General features: G+C 45.3%; 2 long non-coding RNA genes across 2 annotated transcripts; both read right to left on the reverse strand.

Annotated features, from left to right (window-relative positions):
• Positions 1-9,821: 9,821 nt before the first annotated feature.
• Positions 9,822-10,463, reverse strand: LOC121837029. Its single transcript, XR_006078064.1, has 3 exons — positions 10,382-10,463; positions 10,023-10,295; positions 9,822-9,889 (listed from the first exon to the last, which is right to left on the reverse strand). It is a non-coding gene; the product is annotated as an uncharacterized LOC121837029 (long non-coding RNA).
• A 2,554-nt stretch (positions 10,464-13,017) lies between these two features.
• LOC115330056 lies at positions 13,018-15,001 on the reverse strand. Its single transcript, XR_006077934.1, has 6 exons — positions 14,712-15,001; positions 14,441-14,600; positions 14,265-14,342; positions 13,384-13,449; positions 13,236-13,313; positions 13,018-13,088 (listed from the first exon to the last, which is right to left on the reverse strand). It is a non-coding gene; the product is annotated as a THAP domain-containing protein 1 (long non-coding RNA).
• Between the last annotated feature and the right edge of the window lie 1,316 nt (positions 15,002-16,317).

Below are 16,317 nucleotides of genomic sequence, written 5' to 3' on the forward strand. Positions count from 1 at the left end.
ACAGTGTCAGTCACAGGATTAAGAAGGTGGCGGAGAGACACCAAGCCCCGTTCTTTTCTCCGCTCCAAAGAAATTGGAGAAGCTGTGTGGTTGAATTGATAGGGGAGCAGCACACGCAACGCTATGCGAAAAGAAGCATAAAAAAACAGTTTGTAGAGTGCGAAGTAGGAATTGTGTATAGAATACCGCTATCGTGTGGTAAGCTGTATATTGGAAAGTCAGGTAGATGCGTCAACGAAAGACCAAGAGAGCATGCATTATCTGTGAGATCGTCCCCTGCCAGTCATTTGGCGATTCATTGCGATAGGTGTGGGTGCGCACCTAAGTTTGAAGAGACAACAATAATGATGCGACACAACAACAAAAGGATGAGAGAGATAACGGAGGCATTCTATATGTCACGATGTAGGGAGGGCACGCATGTCAGCGCCCCCTCTTTGGCCCTCTATCAAAAAGGGATAGAATAAATATACCGGCCAGTGGGAACGTGGTGTGTGGTGACGTAGGTGTGGTGGATTGTTCGGGTTTTTTCGCGGCCTTCCTGTTTCTTTCCTATTAAAGTTCGGTGGTAAGTCAGCGCCTTGTCTGTGCGTATACTCTTCTACTGGTCCGTTGTTTGTTTGCACTGTATTCTCGTTCCAATGAAAATAGTTTGTTGACTCAAAGAAAAGGTACATTTTACATTAAATGTCTATATTGAATGAAAAGTATGCATATCATTCACTTGCAGCACTTTAAAAAATGTAATGTGGTATCAGTTGTGGTTTTGTTTTGGTTTCAACTGTGTCCTGTGACTCGGATCAACTGGGTTTCTTAGGCCTATGTGCCGTGTAACACAGTACAGCTTAGTTGAGCTCGATGGCAGTTGGGAGATGCCAACGATCGTTTGCTTAATGACAGATGAGAACGGTAGTCTAACTAGGGTATAGGTTTTCAGAATCGCAATGCGATGGAGAATTAATGCAGGTCCCCTTGGTCTTCGTGTTCCATAGTGCACATCTGGCGGACTTAAAAAAACAAAAAAACACACACAATTTATACGTGAGTGTTTATATAGCCTAACGTCGGTCTGCCTTTGTAATATTGCTGCTAGCTAGGATACCCAGCAGACAACAACCGCTGCTCGCAAACATGCCAAATACACTTTGTTAGGAAATGTCTTTATACTTGAGCGTCTTCAACTGCCAACAAAAGAGCGTAACTGTGAGCACACCGTTGCTGCGGAGTATAAGGTGGGATGGTGGATAGCTGACTGGGTTTGTGGATGAAAAACAATCGATACTTGTTGTTATTGCGGGGCTCATCATGACAAGCACGAGCGTCGACCTGTATTCTAAGAGGAGGGTATAACAGACCGCAGGCTTAGACATAGCTCGACAAATGAACTACGTACATAAAAAAAGGTCGCAATTATACCTCTGCTTCCCAACATTACATATCATCCTCCCTCGCAGTCCACATGGTTCTGCGGACATCCTCGGCATATCCGGTAAGCGTGCATAAGATATACGTGCTGCCTGGGCTAGCTCTCGCTTTTTTTTCTTGATTGGTCACTCAGCGTTCATGTGAATGTTACGTTTAGCGCGCGTCGCCTAGGGACAATAGATGTGTGTACACAGCGTGACCAAGCAGCACAACCATACGATCGCCTTGTTTCCCTGTTTTCCGACTACGATTGAAGGATATATATATATATATATATATATATATATATATATATATATATATAGCCTCTCTCTCTCTCTTTCCTTAGATAGCGCTTACTAGGGGCGGCTTCAAATGAGAGATTAACCTTTTCTTGTCACCATCACCATGCACCGTGTTTTGGTAAAATGCAAAAGCGTGATGGTATCATGCTTACACTGGCAGTTTAGTGCAGTGTCCTATCGGAACGGAATACAATGCGAACGCGGAATGCGTGGCCTTCGATACATGTTGCGCTATCTGCACGCTGATAAAACATCCCGAGTGGAGAGGAGCTGCGAGAGGGTGCGTTTTCCCTGACGTGCACGCCCTCGGATCCTCGTTCTCCATTCCGCAGCTTTATCGCCTTCAGATAGCGCAGCATAGCGCCACACGTACCGGCGTTCGCATTTCATTCTGTTCTGATAGTACGCGTTAGCTCAAAACGTTTTTCACCACTTTTGAACATTGCAAGTTTTGAGCATGAATATTGAAATCGTCCCACTTTTTAGGGCTGGGGGTCGGTTCAACATTTTAAACCGATTAATTACTACCTTAACCGATTAATTAATCTAATAATCGATGGCATTAACCTCCAAGCACGATATCTAAAAAAATGTTGAAACTAAATATTTGTTTCCTTTTTACTCTTTCATACTATGTTTTCAAGGTGGAATGCGCAGCCTCATTTAAAAACTGACGCTAACGCGCGTAAAAAAAAAAAACAAAAAAAACAAAAAAAACAAAGGCACACTTTTGTAAGAATTCAATCTTTACAATATCGCCAAGTCTGATAATCACTCTGGATTACAAATATAGGTAATGCTGAAGTGCTTTACAGTGGAATGCAGCAGTGCTGCCTCCTAAAATATATAAATGTGCCCCAAATTTAGAGCAAATATTTTTCCTTTCTTCCTAAAACTTAAAAACTCAACCGATTAACCGGTAAAAAAACATTGTCCCGAGTAAAGCATTTATTGATTAATTTGAAAGTTAATCGGTCAATTTCCCAGCCCTACTAATTTTATACTGTCGAAAACACGACGTTTTGTTGCATTATCTGGCCTTTGCAGCGTACCAGTTCTCCGGTTCCGTTCCTGGCAATGTGCATACAGACTTGATGCGTGCCAAGCTCATCGGGGATGCCTACTTTAGAGACAACGACGAGAAACAAGCCTGGGTGGCCCGGGAAGACTGGACTTACAGCAGAGATTTCCAGCGTACGCTATCAACGCGAAGGCCAGGGGCAGTAGCGTGCATAATTTGTTTAACAAACTGAAACTATCGATCAGGAAAAAAAAAAGGGGGGTGGGGGGGGGGGGGGGCATATTAAATGAGGCTTACGCTTTACGCAATGTTTCGCTATTCCAGTGTTTTCCAAACTCTGGGTCGCAACCCCAGGGGTCTCGCGACAGATTCAGTGGGGGGTCGCGAAGCGGCAAGAGAACGTAAGCTTGGCTTCTCCGCGTTAGGGTGGATGAAAACAAGCCCAGATTATAGCTCAACCACGAACCGGAATGGAGGGTCCAAACTCAAGCTTCTATTAGGGATGCTGTGGTCTAAGAAACGAGCTCACTTCAGTCGTTAGAAACAGAAGTTCCTGCTGGTATCCGTTTAATTTTTTGAGCTCGTTCTAGCCCAGATGATTCGCTTAGGCCACATTAACTGCGAAATATAATTTCAGCGTCATTTTTGTGTATATAGTTACTGCACTGAAATCGAAAAGCTTGTGGCACTACGAAAAGCCGGAAAAGGGGAAGGAGGGGGGGGGGGGGCGGTAAGAAATCTATTCATGTGGTATCAAGCTGTGCCGGCCTTAGGGGTGGGCGTCCTGGGCGGTCGCACAGGGTGCCATCGAGAGAAGGACGCTGCTGCGCCCTATTCTGAATTTGTTTTCGCTTCTTTTGTTTATTTGGACTCAGCGCCCGACACGACGCTATGTGCTCCATCGCCTTTAGCTTTAGAAATGCGGTTCTCGACTGACAAAACGTTTATGTTAGGTCACTATTCAACGTGATGTCGTACCTAAACTAGATATGGGCGTATGAAAAGGGAAGATGGGGCGGGGGAGGGGGGGGGGGGGGGGGCGGCGCCACCCCTTGCAAAACTTATCAGAGTTTTAATCGAGTTTCTAATATATTCTATAATAACACATTAGAAACTCAGTTGAAACTCATTGATAATTTTTGTAAGGGACGGCCGGAGTTCGCCCAGGGCGCTTGATGGTGTAAGGCGGGCCCTGTCTTTAAAGGGGCAACGATCCCTTTGATTCACGCGGTGTTTATATGATAGTTCCTAAACCATTCATCCACTTCAAAGCTATTGAAAACTTTGTTTGTGTTTGATTTCTTGTTGAATTAATCATAGTCAATGGTGGATCATCCTTCTCTATATGTTTCCTAATCAAACACGTTGCTTCGTTCCTCCCTCAGTCTCAGAAGAGGTTTTGTCCCACCGAAGGATTCTGCTAGTAGCCCATGGTATTGACACCATTGCCAACGTCTACGTCAACGACATCCTTCTGGGCAGCACTGAAAATATGTTCGTCCGCTACCGCTTCGACATCAAGCCGCACGTCAAGGTAGGCTCTCGAGTTGGGATGTCAGTTCGGCTTACCACCGGGGTCACTATGTGCCTGCACCGAAGATGGGGCAGTTCAGAATAAGCCGTTTCGTTATTGCCGGTCTGTCAAAAAAATAGACAGTTATTTTTTGCTTTCTGCACGTCAAATTATGTCACACCATTTCTGTAAAAATACGCGCTACGTGCGTACTACGCGATCACTAGGTATTGCTCGTATAGTGATCGAATGTTCGCACCAATGAATATTTTCGCAGTCACGTTCGATGACCGATATGAGGCGAAAAACAGAGAGGGAGAGAGAGGCAGAGAGAGAGAGGGGTAGACGAGAGCGCGGAGAGATCAGAACGCCAAGCTGCTTGTGTCTCTACTTACACTTCGAACGCATTCGATTGCCGAACGCTAACGTCCAGCGTTACGCGTTCGCGTTCCAACAGCGAGTTGAGACGCAGGCAGCTAGCTTTACGCGTAACGACTAATCATTCCAGTCGGAATGATGCAAAACAGCAGAACGTTCAAATAGGCCAATCACGGCCCCGGATTCGCTTCATGGTTTTACTCGGTGAGCAGACGGCAATACGCGGCCGGGCGCCTCGGGATAGCGCCAAGGTGAAGGCATCGCGCGTGAATATACCGTCGTAAACACAAACTTTTATTGACACAAACATGTTTTATTGTACATAAAGTAGTAGAATTAGCAGACGGTCTAGTAAACTAATTCTGTTGAGCGGGATGTGATCCGGCGCCGCGGAACAGCGCTGATGAGTTACAATCGTAGCTTTGAGTTTTTATTAAAACAGTCGTGTTTTATTTCCTATAGAATGATGGTTATTCATGGCAATTAAGAGAAATTATTACGCATATTATTAGGCATTACGTAGGCAAATTATTAGAGTATAAAAAGTGAGGGGTAGTGTAAGCAAAACACGTGTACGAGTATGCCTCGGGAAAAATGGCTTTGCTTCTAAAAAAAAACTCCTTTAGTGATATAAATACCACTAAAAAAGACAGATATATGTTGTATAAACAATAATTTTCATAAATTGTCATGACACCGGATGATGCCACATGGCAAAACAGTTCATAGCAGCAATGTAATGCAAAGTGAAGCAAACGCTCACGGAATATATGGCCTACAAAAGCAATAGTGTTGAGGAATGCTGTCTTACTATTCAGATAAAACAGTGTAAAAGTTACTTTATTGGAGGGAACAAAAATGACGGCGACTGAAAGTAGGAAAACATTTTATTTGAAAGAGATGATATCTATATCAATCCTTCATGTTTATTTTTAATCAATCAAAGTCCATTCAATTATTCAAATTCGACGCGGCTTTAAAACTACGACACTTACTAACGCTCCTTCTTTATCACTTATCGCCCCAAAACATTTTTTTTTGAGTTATAGGCTATCTTGCACATCGACCCATTCATAAACAGAACAGCGACCCCTTCCTGAAATGTAGCTCCGATTAGAGTCACTAAATAAAGCTACGCTTTCAGAGTACCGAAACTCCCAAACTCCGCGTCTGAAGCGCGTCAGGCGCCGCCATATTGGGTCCACTCGCGATGGAAAATTGACTCTAGCCGAGTCTAGCCGAGCCAAGCCGAGATCTTGTCGTCGTCTGCGCCAGCTGTAAGGCTGTAGCAGCGGTGGGTAGCCGGCGAGTTTTTCTGGCATTGTAGCGACAGTGAAAGGGTTACTGAATTGGTTGCGTGGCACCTTGGATAGTCTTCCTAAGTAAGTAGAACGCACTCTAGCAAAATACCGAATGCTTTCACGCGCGCGACCGCAATTTGGGGCACTTCTACGGATTCAGGAGTGGAATGTCTCGCATGCCAAATCAACTGTGTCAACTGTCCTGGAATGCCAATTCACTGCGTCGATCTACATCGCTTTTTGTTTGTGTCGTCGACGTATTGGAAGTATGGTGTGCCATGGGCACACTTCACTCGGGCAGGAGGCTTCTCATAAACGAAACATTTAAATTGTTTTCTGACTTATGCGCCAGGGGAAGAATGCAGTGAGGTGAACTTCCCTCGCTTTAGCCCATGCTTTTAGTCAATATTCATAGACCATATCTACCCGATTATAATTTTACGATATCGGTAATGTAGTACATATGCTCCATATAAAAGTTACCCCCAGCTTTAAATTTGTAATTGAATACATGTTACTGCTTGATTCTAATCTGCACACATGGTTTGTTTTTTTGCTTGTGAGTATGTGTACTTTTTGGTGACACCTCAAGCGTATACGGTATATGCTGTAAACAGTCTTTACGCACCTACCTTCTGAATTGTGAAATAAAGTATTACATGTTTCAGCCAGTTGGCACTATGAGATCTCAATTTCGGCATATTGGACACTTGAATTTCAACAAACAAGTTCAAAGTAAATCCTTTAATACAATATAACTTGTTTCAAAAACACTCATGTCAGGTAGAGATGAAACAATCGATAGTTGAAAGGTCACTTGACATTTTCTGCTAAATGTTCCCACTGCGGCATTATAGCTCCAGCACTCAAGGTGTGTAAATAAAAACCGAGCCTCAAATCAAAAGAAAACATGTACAAGCATGTGCATCAGGTCATGGCAGGATGATAATGGCTTGCCTATATGTATATGTTACAAGCAAACAGGAAAGAAATTAATGGTGCAATAAAAAAAAAACATTTCAACAAGGAGGCGACATGACACACATAAGCATGTTGGTAGTCTGGAAAGGGCACCTGACATTCTATGCCAAAACTCTCCCTGCAACACCACAACTCCCACAATTTCGAGCCTGCCCTTTAGCACGCGAAGTGGAATCTCACCAAATGAAACATATGCAGAAGCATGTGCATCAGGTCATGGCAAGGTGACAATGGCTTCCCCTGATATGTTTCGAGTTAACAGGAGTACATATAATTAATGCTGCAATACACAACTATTTCAATCGTGGTATCTTAGTTAAAAGTGGAACCTCATCAAATGAAACATACATGAACCCGTCATCAACATGAAGCTGTACTTTGGACCATGGACCGCTCCGTGGTGGCTTGCAAGTGTTATTACGCGGTTTGCCAAGATAAGTGCTTCGACCAGATGCTGTTCTTAGGTCTAGTGCTACCCCCTGCACAAAGTGTGGAAGCTCATCCTCCCCCTTTCTGCAGAGAGTAGAGGAGATCTGAGAATGGTGTTTGATCCAAGCGCTTAATCAAGGTGAGATGCGCGATAAGACTGGCACGCCTTTAGGGCCACCGCGTCATGGCGCCAATAGCACAGAGCGGTCGACAGTTCAGTGTTCACCTTCATATTGATGACCGGGTGTACACGCTTGTGCATCAGATCTTGCCACGTACAAATGAACACATCGCTACCTCACACGGATCACTTCACATTATCTGTTAGAACTCTCATTGCCACGCTGCGACTCCCGCATTTTGCGCTTGGCTTCTTGCACGCAGACAGGTTGAGTTTCCGCAGATAAAAGCGGAGCCTCACCAAAAGGAACATGTGCACAAGCTTTTGTGCCAGGCCGTGGCAGGTTGGCAATGGTTTCCCGAGATATGTGGCAAGCACCATAGTAGTCAACTTGTCAACGCTGATGTTCAGGATCTTTTTTTCGTTCACTCTGAATGTGTTCTCTGCATGCTGCAGAAGTTCAAGCACGTTGCGAGCAGGTGTGAACAGTGGGTTGGCTTTGTTTGGGGTGTATGATTTAAGCTTAATCAGGCTAGTGTTTGATGTTGCGGGTGCTTCTTTCAAGAATGAAGTGCACTCTTCACAGAGTTTGTGTTTTCTCACAATGGCTCGTGAGGTGTAACCAGCAAGGTAAGTCATGGACTCCTGCTCACTTGCACTCAATACTACTTCTGGCAGGAAGTGAGGGTCAAAGACTTCCTCCTCCTGTATGGGCACTGGTGAGGACTGTAAAAAGTCTGTAAGATCAACGCTATCATCAATCGTGTAGTTACCACGACGACTAGGAGAGAAGAACTGTGACATAGCAATCAATCGCAGTGTTAACTTAAACTCCAGTGGTCGAGGAACTGGATGCTTGTTTCGAACACACGAAAACAAGTTCTCAAGAGCATCCTGGCTGACGCGGCTCAGAAGCACGAATCTAAAGCCATGCTGTGACGAGAGCTTCTCCTGCAACAACAAGGCACTCTGAGTCGAAATAATAACTCCCGCCTGTACAGGTTTGAAACAAACATTCTGACCTGGTGCTCGAATGGACAGCCGTCTAAACATACTCATGAACATCCTAAGGAATGTCACTGCATCTTCATGCTCATTTTCCTTTGCATTACTCATGGCGACACCGAAGCTTCTGGATGTCATCAATGAAAACCAGCGGTCTACCATCTCCAAGAACCAAGCTGTTGTCAAGGCCTCACGTGGGAGCTGCCCCATCTGTACAAACAACCTGATTGCTGAAGCCACAGCACGATTCAAAACTGCAACTGCACTGGCAACATTCATTTTCTCAAAATGGTTGGTTTCCAAGTACTTTTCCTTTAGATGCGGTGCAACTTTAAGGTCTTGACGGGCATCAATTGCAGCCAGCTCCTTGATGTGTGCGACAGAGACCTGTAAAAGATTTAGTTCTAGTGATGAACTGTTACATTCCCTCTTTTTTGTTTTCAAACGAACTGAATGATGATGTCTATCGTCTATTTCAGTGGTTCTGAAATGAGGGTCCGCGGACCCTTTTGGGTCTGCGAAGGCATTCTAAGGGCCCGCGAAGCCCTGCCTCATCACTCAAGCCCGGCAATAAAAGTTGTCTTTTTTAGATTAAGAAGAAACATTCCGATTTTTGGATGCGTTTTCTCGTGTGTGTCAATGAGAGAAGTCTACCTCATACTAGCGCTTAGTTATATTCATTTAATAAATAATTATCATAATTAGCTCCCTTACCTATATCTATTTATTAAATAATTATCATAACTGACCTTATATTTGCCTTCCCTTGCCACATATGGGATCCTCCATCACCTCCGTCGATCCACAAGGGATCCGCGAAACATCAGTGGTTGAGAACCACTGGTCTATCTGATTGCAATTTGAAACTTCCGGTCAGTAGTTATTTTCTATTGCTTATGCATCTTTCCTCCACTATAGTCACGCAATTATTCGCACAGTAGAAGTAACCTTGCCTCGAAAAAGGCAAATATATATTTTGTCTAGAAAATGATGCAAGATGTGTTATTCACCACTAGACCAGAAGCGCTTTTGGGGTATTCCTTTTGGGTGCTACGCTTAAACTTGCCCAAGAAGGAAAGAATAGTAAAAAAACACACACCTCATTTGTTGGCAGGCTGTGCTTCTCGACGATGTCTCTTGGCAAAAATATTGTTTGTTCACGTATGAGGTGACCCCGGACGTTTTTCAGCACATGTGGGGCATCGGCAAAAAACAAGAGGTCTCTGTTCTCTCCCTCAACAGCACACGGATGGGGGCAGGAGACAATGGGATCACTGTGCCGAGTTGCCGACACTCCACACTGTTTCCACAAACCCTGGTTGCAGGCGCCCATGTCCGAAACGATTCCCTCTACCACAAAACCAATTTTCTCGCACTCCACAATAATCTCAAAGACAATCTTTTTCAGGTCGTCCGATGACACAGAACTGCCTGAAATGGAAGAGAGTTATTAGATACCCCATTGACACATTACACTTTCATGACTATGGTAATGGTAACTGACATGATTATGGTAATAAAGAGACATAAAAATCTATCCATTACCGTAAATTGACACATTTACCTGTGAAATGGTAACCAATGACTTGTTTCCACCTTGTGGATAGACCGGCCAGCATAAACACCAGCCCATGCGTTGCAAAGGTTACGATGCCATCATTGCTCGGCAGCTTGCAGCCTTTCAAAGTTGTTTGCCCAATCACGGTCTTTGTTGTGCAGTCATACTCCAGGCCAGGTGTCAGCTGCATCTCATCCATGAGCAGCACACAGTGTCGCTCTTGGGGACCCATAGTTGCAACTTTGCACTCCACTGCAGGAAGAAGTTCTCGAAGAAGCCCTGCGTAAAAGGAAAAGAAAACCTGTCTGCATTTTTGGTAATGAAGCCAAACGTGTTTGAATACATTTAAATTTTTTTGTTCATACCTGTCTGAAACTTGACTCCTTCTATCCTTTTCTGGAGAGTTCGCTCGGCTGGCAAGGGCAGAAATCCTTCTCGAAGGAAGTTGTAGCCTCTGTGTCAACAGGCAAGACGGAGTTGCAAGGCTCGTTTGGTAGTCTCTGAGACCATCTGTTGCCTCTCATATCTTTCTGTTGCATACAGAGGATCTGGTCGTCAGCAAGATGCCCTCTACAGTCATCTGAAGGATGTAAAAAGAAGTTCTACAACAATATGACGTGTTGCGCTAGTTGGTTTGAGGTGAACATCTTGGGAAGAAACAGCAGCAAAGAAACTTGGACAGCAGTAAAGGAACAAACACGACAGGATGGCGCTGAACTAATAACTGTTGTTTATTACGCAAAAGGGGGAAGGAAAAAAACAAGAAGCATCTTAATCAGATAAAAATATATAGACACACAAAAATGCCAGCCAAGCAGCATGTTATGTCACGATAGGCCAAATCAGTGGCTACGTAATACCCGTCATAGTCAATCGCAGGTACCCAAAGTTTTTTTCAGGTAACGCCACTGACGGTTTGCTGACGCATCTCCTGCCAACTTCCGAGATGAAAAAGGCCTCGGAAATTTCTCTTGTCACTCTGCTGCCTAAATGACAGACTTAGCATTTGTACTCACTCAGGGCCACAGTTGGGGGGCCGCTACCTTTACACTGCAGGGGCTGCAAGTGCCAGCCTAATTTTAGTTAAGTCACTGTTTTGGATAGACATAGAGGCAGAGTGACAACGGAAATTACCAAGTCTTTTTATCTCGGAACTTGGCAGGTCAGCGAACCGTCAGTGGCGTTATCTGAAAAAGAATTCAAGTACCCGCGATTGACTATAACGGGCATTACGTAGCCACTGGTTTGGTTTATCGTGACATAATATGCTGCTTGTTGGCGTGTGTGTGTCTATTTTTTCTGATTAAGATGCTTCCTGTTTTCTTCCTTTCCCTTTTCGTATAATAAACAACAGTTGTTAGTTCAGTGCCGTCCTGTCGTGTTTGTTCCTTTACTCTTGTCTAAGTTTCTTTGCTGCTATTTCTTCCCATGTGCTACAATTAGAATTTTTGTACTAAAGTTTAATAAACATTTATTGGCTGCCTTTTGTTTTGCAATCATATACGAGACTCAATACTTTAATACCTTTAAGATTCTGAAGCTCTCGTGACAGCTTGAGATATTTTTTGTTGGCCAGGTCAAGCTTACGACGAAGTTCAGATATTGTTTCTTCGTGATGTTGTTCAAGGCAGTTTGCAGCAATATCTCTAGACACCATGGGATCTGCAAAAACATACATGATTTGAATAAAACGCAACATGAAAAAAATAATGTGAATCCCACCCCATGTGGGATTTGGTGTAAAAGCAAAGCTTTCTTTGATGTACGATTGTCGCTGCTTGGACGGTGATTTTGATGTCGTTCAGAGACTGGTGTAAGACGACACTAGTGATGCGTTATATATACATCTATTGGAAACATCAACATTTGTGTTTATATCTAACAAAACCCAGGGTCTATCGCACACACAGCAAACAAAATCAAACTCGTCCTGCATGAAATGTTTTTTAAAGTACTCTTGTGCACTCCTAAACGACGCTCTCCTGTTCCGCTGCTGTCTCACTGCCGCCACCCTGTTCCACTTCCCGTTTATGAGCCAGCATGCGCTCACGTTCGAAACCATGCTTCGCCTCATACCGAAGACGTTCTTCCTGCGCTCCACACTTCTTCCTAGCCTGCATTTCCTTGGCAGTGAACACACGGTTCGGCTCCATTTTTCCGTTTGCAATGAAGTTGGCGCCTTGACTTGGTTTATACTGCCCTTGGTTTCTATGCAATATGACGTGTTCTGAACATCTGGGCCGGCTTGCTCAAACCAGCGTCTGAGCCTCTTAAGTTGCGACGTTCTCTCTTGCTCCCTGCGTATAGGTCTACATTGCTCAGGTTGTCAGGCCACAAAAAATACTCAATTTCTCCGTTCACGATTTTAAGTCAAGCTCAATGCAGAGAGGTTCTGCGTGAATCTCCAATGAAGACTCTCTTCAGTTTGTCCCCATTCGTCTCCGTGCTGCCGGCTAGAACCATTTGGCTGAGTTTAAGTAGTATCATTCTGTCTGTCAGAAAGAAGCTCGATTGCGCAAACAGATAAGTCACATGATCGAGGTGTGCGAGTTAGCTGAAAATTACTCTCGTGGCAGTCAGAGGCGGGATAGTCTGTTGGCATGGCATCTGGAAAGGTTATTGCAGGGAGAGTAAGAACACAAACAAAAGTCTTTCCAACCTTCCAACGTGGCAGTGTTGCTCGAAGTCTCAACTGTGCAGCCCGAGAAAACTCCATCAGGGTTTCCTGCACAAAGTGTGCGTGTTAATGTGTTGCACAGAAGATGGGAAGCAAACAGGATTACACATAAACGGTGTCAGGCCCCCCCTAAATCATGACAGTTATTTTATGTGCGGAGAAACTGTGGAGGAAAACTTACTTTCACTGTAGCCCGCTGCGCTTCCTGGGCTCAAGGTCTCTTGGCAGTCAGAGGCGTGAAAGTCTGTCGACATGGCACCTGGAAAGGTTATTGCAGGGAGAGTCAGTTGCCAACATAGCTCAACAAAAGAGCACAGCGCCCTCCTAACCTTGCAACACGGCACTGTCGCTCGGAGTCTCAATTGTGCAGCCCGAGAGAGCTCTGTCAGGGTTCCCTGCGCAAAGTGTGCGTGTTAATGCTTTGCACAGAAGATGGGAAGCAAACAGGATTACAGATAAACGGTGTCAGGCCCCCCCCCCCCCCCCCCCCCTAAATCATGACAGTTATTTGATGTGCGGAGAAACTGTGGAGGCAGACTTACTTTCACTGTAACCCGCTGCGCTTCCTGGGCTCAAGGTCTCGTGGCAGTCAGAGGGCTGAAAGTCTGTCGACATGGCATCTGGAAAGGTTATTGCAGGGAGAGTCAGTTGCCAACATAGCTCAACAAAAAAGCACAGCGCCCTCCTAACCTTGCAACACGGCACTGTCGCTCGGAGTCTCAATTGTGCAGCCCGAGAGAGCTCTGTCAGGGTTCCCTGCACAAAGTGTGCGTGTTAATGTTTTGCACAGAAGATGGGAAGCAAACAGGATTACACATAAACGGTGTCAGGCCCCTCTAAATCATGACAGCTATTTGATGTGCGGAGAAACTGTGGAGGCAGACTTACTTTCACTGTAACCCGCTGCGCTTCCTGGGCTCAAGGTCTCGTGGCAGTCAGAGGCGTGAGAGTTTGTCGACATGGCATCTGGAAAGGTTATTGCAGGGAGTGTCAGTTGCCAGCACAGCTCAACAAAAGAGCAAAGCGCCTTCCTAACCTTGCAACACGGCAGTGTCGCTCGGAGTCTCAATTGTGCAGCCTGAGAGAGCTTTGTCAGGGTTCCCTGCGCAAAGTGTGCATGTTAATGCTTTGCACAGAAGATGGGAAGCAAACAGGATTACACATAAACGGTGTTGGGCCCCCCTCAATCATGACAGCTATTTGATGTGCGGAGAAACTGTGGAGGCCCACTTACTTTCACTGTAACCCGCTGCGCTTCCTGGGCTCAAGGTCTCGTGGCAGTCAGAGGCGTGAGACTCTGTCGGCATGGCGTCTGGAAAGGTGATTGCATGGAGAGAAAAAACACAAACAAAAGAACAGAGTGCCTTCCCAACCTTCCAACGTGGCAGTGTTGCTCGGAGTCTCAACTGTGCAGCCCGAGAAAGCTCCGTCAGGGTTTCCTGCGCAAAGTGTGCGTGTTAATGTGTTGCACAGAAGATGGGAAGCAAACAGGACTACACATAAACGGTGTTGGCCCCCCCTAAATCATGACAGCTATTTGATGTGCCCAGAAACTGTGGAGGCAGACTTACTTTCACTGTAACCTGTTGCGCTTTCTGGGCTCAAGGTCTTGTGGCAGTCAGAGGCGGGAGAGTCTGTCCGCACGGTGTCTGAAAGGTTATTTCAGGGAGTGTCAGTTACCAACACGGTTCAACAAAAGCACGTCAGTGCCACTCGTAATCTCTACTTTTTTTTTTTTTTCACATACCTGACAGAAAGGCTGAAACTTGCTTCACTGGCATCTTTCTGTTGCGTTTTAGCTCGTTTGAGTTACGCTCGGAGCCAAGAATAGTAGGCACTGCATCTTGTTTAAGCAGCTTCCTGCCATCGGCTCGGTGGTTTTCGAACTGAGACTGCTCGAAGTGATCCTAGAAGGCATTATAATAAAAGCCTGAAGTAGCCGCTCTCCCGTTCAGTCGGCGATGGTTGAGGACTTTCAAAGCGATACGCGGAGCAGAACAGCTGCTAAACGCACTCACCTCACAAAGCTTGCTTCCCGCGCCGGGCTTGAAATCTTTTCGGTTCACAACGGTTAACCATGCTTTACGTCTCGCTGTCGCGCCCTTTCCCAACGGAATGCGGAAGAGTCTTTTCCCATTCTCTGACCTGTTGGCACACCCGAACGCACAGCAAGCAGGCATTGTTGCACAAACTACACTGCGACACTTTAGATGCTTCACACGGTAGCGGTCTCGCGCTTATACGTCGAGATCCAAACGCGAACCTCCGCGGCATCGGTTCTTCGTATGCCACGGGCAAAGCTACGCTTTGAATTCGATGTCATGCGGAATACTGAGGAAACCCTGAACTAAGCCCGCATATCAACTCGAATCAAGGTCGTGTTGTTCGTATCTCACGGAAAACGCGCGTGCTGAGAAACGGACTTCAACGCTTCAACGTGCGCGGACCCAAGATGGTGGCGTCGAGAAAACGCGATGATGATGATAGTGACCCACGTGACTGCCGCTGTCCAATGATGCCGCAGCGAACCAGAATATTGTTGGATAGAGCGACTGCATTGTCGGCAAAGTGCCAAAGAAAAGGAATGCGGTACTCTGAAAGCGTTATTTAGTGACTCTAGCTCCGATGAGAGACGGAGGTCTTGATAAAGACAGAGATACGGATACGTGATTCTACCTCAAAAGTGATGCCCTGAAACGGGCTATTGCGCTCGCGTAGTGTCCTGTGCGACAAAAAGATAACACAAAAAGTTCTTATCTCTTAAAGACACCTATAAAGTCAAGCCACCGCCATAAGTGCCACAAGGACATAACTACAACAAAATGTTAGGGCGCAAACGAGCTGGTAAATGTTTAACATAATTTCAGACAAACACCCGAAACTGGGGAAAGGCGAAGGACAACACAACACAGAGTCTCAAACATAGCTGAATTTTATTCCACAGACGTTCGTGTTTATACAAAATTTTACTGCCCCCCCTCCCCCCCCCCAAAAAAAAAGAAGGAAACTGAGAACAGCCTTTACACTAACGCAAAGGACTTGGCACAAAGCCGAAAGATGTGGGTTGAACCTGAATCATTTCAGCCGAACATCTTGATAAGACACAAAGAAAACTAGAACCCACTTTTTTTTCAACAAACCAAAAAGACTGTGGGCGAAAATCTGGAGCTTCAAAACACGCAAACAAACACAAAAAAAAAAAAAAAGACAGCGGACGATTGTTGTTTTTGGGCATTGCTCGAGAGACTTCGTGCAGTCTCTCGTGCCATAGCTACCACAAAACGCAAAAAAAACGTAGCATATATATAAAAAAAGAGAATTATACAGACAAAAACGCGAACATGAATTCAACGGAAGAAGGAAGCCACAAACGCGGCATAACGGAAATCACTTTTGGAAGCCGATAATGCATTACATAACCGAAGCCGGCGTTGTCGTGCAGGAACTCGCCGGTGACTTTTACGGTTGTGCTCCTTTTCTGCAGCATCTCAACGTTCTTTTTAGACACCTGAGTTCCCAACCACACAAAATGACGCCCAAAAGAGACTTAATATCCTTAGTTGACACCGATGCGGTTTCCCCTTTTGAGCCCAATGGCGGCGGCAACGCGACGGCAACGCCTCT

Source organism: Ixodes scapularis, unplaced genomic scaffold (assembly GCF_016920785.2).
Source record: "Ixodes scapularis isolate PalLabHiFi unplaced genomic scaffold, ASM1692078v2 PGA_scaffold0__279_contigs__length_252992795, whole genome shotgun sequence".
Taxonomy (NCBI): Eukaryota; Metazoa; Arthropoda; class Arachnida; order Ixodida; family Ixodidae; genus Ixodes; species Ixodes scapularis.